Consider the following 6,145-nt stretch of genomic DNA (forward strand, 5'->3'; position numbering starts at 1 on the left):
CTATATTGCATAAAAATGATAAACTTGGGAAATTAAGAGGAAAAATAAGTTTAAGAGGAAATATTGTGATTTCTGTTTTGCATGTGTTTATGCTTATTTTTCCCATGATGCTGAGTATTTTTTGGTAGAATCCCTTATTTATGGAAAGGGGTGTTTTGTAGCTATTGTTTTAATAGGTAATATATTATAACATATTATTATATACCATCATAGAAAATGACTTTCCTTTGAGCTAAATATATTTGCTAATTAACTACTTAAAATATAAATTCACCAGTAAAAACTTATGAGCTGTAGTTTGGACCCATTTACTATTCTTGGAATCTGTGAAATAATCATCCCCCTGCATACCCAACCTGTAAATTTGTGAGTATCAGATTGTGGAGACAAAGCAGAAAAGATATTATGATAATTATTATATTAAGATAAGAGAATAAAATAAAATATAAAAACATCACCAGAGGAAATAAAATTAGCTCTATTTTTCAGTGGTCCAAAGAATCAATAAAATAATTGAGATTCTTAGTAGTTGTTGCAAAGTTTCAGAATAATGATACTAATAAAAGCTGGACAGGTAGGTGGCTCACTGGATAAATTCCCATGTCTACAGTAAGGAAGAATTGTCTTCTTAAGTTCAAATCTAGCTTCAGACACTTATTAGTTGGGTACCTGTAGGCAAGTCACTTAACCCATTTGTTTCTGTTTCCTCATCTGTAAAAATGAGCTAGAGAAGAAAAAAAGAAACTCTAGTGTCTTTGCCAAGAAAACCTCAAATGGTGTCAAGAACACAACGGAAACAACTGAACACTAACGACAGTAATAAAAGCTAAAATGTATTTTATATTAATGTTTGTAAAACATTTATAAATATTATTTCATTTGATCTTCACATCAACCCTGGGATGTAGGTACTACTATTGTCTCCATTTTACAGATGAGGAAACTGAGGTAGAAATGGTTAAGTGACTTATCCAAAGTCATACAGCTATCAGGTATCTGAGGCAAGATTTGAACTCTTGGTTTCCTGACTCCAAGTTGAACTTTTTGTGTGCTGCACTATCTAGCTGCCTTGAAAATTATTTGTAAAAATAAATTTACAAAAATTTCTATACAGTATTATGAAGAAGAAGAAATTTCATAAAAGAAATTCAACTCATAATTACAAAATTCTAAAAATTTTTGGGAATTAATCTATCAAAACACTAGTTTAGAGAAAATAAAGTTATAGAACACTTTTGACAGAAACAAAGGAAAACAATAATTAGAGATATTCCCTTACATGGTTGAGTTGTTCTAATATAAAGAAAATTATTATAGCATTTTTATTTACAGATTTAGCACTATAGTAATCAAATCATTGAGGGAATACTTTATAAAACATGACAAAATAATAACAATGTTCATTTGGAAGGACAAAAGGGTCTAGAATCTAAAAAGAAATGATCAGAAAAAATACAAATGAAGTAGATTATTTCCCAGCTTCATAGAGTATTCATCCAAATTATATGATACTGACTTAAAATCAAAAAGCAGATCACTGAAAAATAGTAATAAACAGGGGGATTTGGTGTGATGTTCTGTAGTTATTGCTACTTGGAAAACTGAGACTGGTAGATTACTCGAATTTGGGAATCTCCAACACCAATATGGTGAATCCCTGCAAGGGAAAAGGGCACTAGCTACCTAAGGAGTGGTGAAATGGCCCAAGTCAAAAAAGGAACAGGTCAAAGTCTCTGCGTTGATCTTGAGTGCGATTGGACCCCTGAATAGCTACTGTATTTCAAGCCTGGAAGAGACAGGAAGACTTATCTTATTTTTTATAAAAATAAAAAAAGAATTGCTAGAGAGAAAAAAAAAAAAACTCCCTTTTTTATAACAATTGCCAAGAAAACTGGACAGTCATTGTCAAAAAGTAGGATTACACTATACAACATAAGAGGTTCAAAGTCGAAAGACATTCTGAATGTAAAAGATCACACTATTTTTAAAAATTACAAGAGAATGAGAAAATATTTTTCAAAACCATGGCTAAAGGAAGGCTTCTTAACCAAAGAAGGGATAGACTGTTGTTCCTTGGGAAAAGGAACTATACATCTTTCCTACTTGTATTTCCAGTGATTAATAATGTTTGGAATATAATTAAACAATTTTTTTTATCTTACAATAGATAATAAATAAAATAAATGAGTTTTATGGTATTAAAAAACCGTTCATGTCAATATTATCAATGAAGGTATGATTAGAAGCTGAATAATGAAATAAAAGTCTGATATTCAAAATGCAGAGAGAATTGACACAACTTTATAACCCAAAGAGCTATATACCCCAGTAGATAAATGGATAAGGGATGTCAATAGGTTTCAAAAGAAGATTAGCAAATTGTAAATAATCACATAAAAATGTGCTCCAAATTACCAATTGTAAGAAAAATCAATATTAAACATTAGTATATATAAAAGGACCCTGTTTGCAGCAGCCCTTTTTGTAGTAGCAAGGAACTGGAAGCTATGTGGTTGCCTATCAGTTGGAGAATGACTGAATAAGTCATGTATATGAATGCAATGGAATATTATTGTTCCATAAGAAATGATGACTAGGCTGATTTAATGAACTTATGCTGAGTGAAGTCAACAGAACCAAGAAAACATTTGACATAGTAACAACAAGATTATATGATAATCAACTATGATGGACTTGGCTCTTTTCTTTTTTTTATTAAAACTTTTTATTTACAAAACATATGCATGGATAATTTTTCAACACTGACCCTTGCAAAATTTTCTGTTCCAAATTTTTCACTCTTTCCCCCCACTCCCTCCCCTAAATGGCAGATAACCTAATACATGTTAAATATGTTAAAATACACGTTAAATACAATATATGTATATTTATTTATACAGTTATCTTGCTGCACAAGAAAAATCAGATCCAGAAAGAAAAAAAACCTGAGAAGGAAAATAAAATGCAAGCAAACATCAACAGAAAGCATGAAGAAATTATGTTGTGGTCCACACTCAGTTCCCACAGGCCTCTATGGTTTTCTTCATCACTGAAGAATTGGAACTGGTTTGAATCATCTCATTGTTGAAGAATGGACTTGGCTCTTTTCAAAAATGAAGTGATTCAAGGCAATTCAAGACTTGTGATGAAAAGTCCCATTCACATCTAGAGAGAGAACTATGGAGACTGAAAATTTCTGAAGAAGTAAATTAAGGGTAATAGTTACATGTTTAGGGTCCTTATGATGACTGTCCCAGAAGAGGAATAATACTTTTTTTTTTTGGTCCCAGAAGGCAGATTTAGGAATGATTGGTGGAAGTAGCAGAGTGTGTCAGATTTTGGAAAGAATCTTCTATGATAATTGGAACTATCCAAAAATAAAATGATCTGAAAGCTAGAAAACCCTTTGTTCAGAATGTTACGTTTAGAATTTGTATTTTCCCAGTTGGGAGAAGGAATACCTTCCTAATGTTCCCTCTGAGGTCCTTACCAGTTCTAAAATTCTGTAACAATGTGTTTTAAAATATGCAAAACAATGAAGTTAATTGGACATTCAGATTTGAATTTGTATTGATTCCATGTAAAACTGTCTTTCTACTACATCCCACAAATATTGTCACTTCTATTTCCAAGGCCACAAGAAAGAAGAAAATGGGAGCAATGGGAGACATAGCAGAGAAGAAAAAGTCAGAGGATGTGGGTATGAATTATGCAATAGGTTATCTTTAGCAAGTCATTAAACTTGTCTGAGACTCAGTTTCGTCATCTGATAGATGGATCACTTGAACTCTAGGGTCCCTTCCAACATTAAATTTATGATTCTGTGACCTGCTAAGTGAGATAGGCTATTTTACTTTTAGAACAAATCTCATTTTTAGAATTTTTTTCTTAGTACCAAAGTGAATCATCTCCCTGAACTTCTGCCCATAATTCCTAGTTCTGTCGTCTGGGGCCAAAAAGAATATATTTAATCCTTCTTAATATTTCAATACCTCAAAATTTTTGAGAACTGCTATCTTGTTTCTCCCTTCTCCTAACCATAATCCAAATCTTCACTTTGCTCATTCAGAAATTGTTGAAATATAAAGAGACAGAATTTCTTATTTTATTTTTTTCTGGGCACAATATGGTATCAAAGTCAGGGGAAAGGAAAAGCATTGTTGTTGATATATAGAGAATAAAGTTAGGCATATAGGTCAAGTGTGTGAAAGACAATGGCAAATCCTCTTTCATTTAGCTTTGTTCTGATTGATATTTATTTTTTAAATTTTATTTCTAATTTATAGCATAAAACAAGCATTTCAATAACAGTACACTAAAATATGATTACTCACAAAACTTCAGATCTATAATGCACAACTTGATATTCCTTTCAAATGTATATCAAAATTATGTAGTAAATTTCTTTTTTTCTTCCCATCCTAGAGACAGCTACCATTAGACATGAATAGGTATGTTGTGTGTGTGTATAATATATTAATATTAATTATATTATGTAGAACAATAGATAATTATATAATTATGCATTAATTAATTATTATTCTATTGATCAATTCTTTCTCTTTATGCAGTTAGCATCTTTCTTCATATGACCTTTATAGTTAATTTGAATAGTCGTAATAGTCAAAATAACTTATTTGCTTAAAGTTGTTACTAAAACAATATTGCTTTTCCTATTCAGGGTCACATAGCTAGAAAGTACCTAAAATTGGGTTTGAACTCAGGAAGATGAGTCTTCCTGACTTCAGGTGTGGCACTCTATCCACTGTGCCATCTAACTGCCCTGCAATCTAAGACTCCGCCAAGAGTCAAATGATCACGACAGGAACTGTGTCAGCTTACAAGTCTGTTATTTTGAAACACTATTGTCTTCCAGATTGCTGATAATGTCTGGGACAAATAACTGTCTGCTGGTGTTCCACCTTAGGTGAGTCTGTAGTTCTGCTGCTTAGACTGAAACCAGAGTTTGGGGCAAAGGAAGTCTAAAGAAGTTAAACCATCCCCTAAATGAAGCCAATTAGGGCCTTCTGAAATTTTGTAGCTCCCTGGCTTGAGCCATCTCTGTGATCCTTGAAGATCAGAGCATTCATTGCCTAAAGAAGAAAGCAGCAAGGATAGCTAAATGATGCAGTGAATAGAGCACTGACCCTGGAATCAGGAAAACTGCAGTTCATATCCAGCCTCAGACACTTAACACTTGCTAACTGTGTGAACAAGTCATTTAATCTCATTTGCCTCACCCACACAAAAATGTTTGTAACAGCAGGACTCCAGATGATACAGATCAGGACCTTACAAGGCATCAGTATTCTATCTAGAAATATAACAAGCCTAATCCCAACACAAAGTCCTAATTTGGGAAATATTCTTGAATAATTAGAACAATAATAATGGAGGTAGTGGTGGTAGTAATAGCTGGCATTTATATATTATATATATATTATTTTTGCTGAGGCAATTGGGGTTAAATGACTTGCCCAAGGGTCACATAGCTAAGAAGTGTTTAGTATCTTAGGTCACATTTGAACTCAGACCCTTCTGATTTCAGGTCTAGTATTTTATCCCCTGTGCCATCTAGTTGCCCCACTAAATATTTTTAAATAAAGTATTAGCAATATTAGACAATAGCAACTTTTCACAAAGTTTATATACTATGACCAAGTTGGATTTATATCAGGAATATAGAATTGGTTCAATACAGTAAAAAAATATAAATATAGTAGATTAAATCAATCATAAGAAAAAGAAAAATCATATGATTACATGGGAAATGTGGGAAAAGCTTTGGGCAAAATACAACATGAATTTTTGCTATAAATTAAATTAAAATTTTAAAAAGTGAACACTTCCTTAATATGATCACTATCTATTTAACCAAAACCAACTAAAATTACTATCTATCTAAAACCAACAGCTAGCATTAACTATAATGGAGATAAAACTTGGGGTTTGTTCAATAAATCAAGAATGAAGCAAATATGGCTTATTATCACCATTGCTATTTGACATATTGTTAGAAATGCTTTAGCAATGCAACAAGAAAAAAAGGAATAATCACAGCAAAGAATGATCCCTTTTGCAATTGATATAATTGTTTGCTCAGAGAAACCTAAAAATTAGTTGAAATAATTAGCAATTGTTTCTT

Source organism: Antechinus flavipes, chromosome 2 (assembly GCF_016432865.1).
Source record: "Antechinus flavipes isolate AdamAnt ecotype Samford, QLD, Australia chromosome 2, AdamAnt_v2, whole genome shotgun sequence".
Classification (NCBI taxonomy): Eukaryota; Metazoa; Chordata; class Mammalia; order Dasyuromorphia; family Dasyuridae; genus Antechinus; species Antechinus flavipes.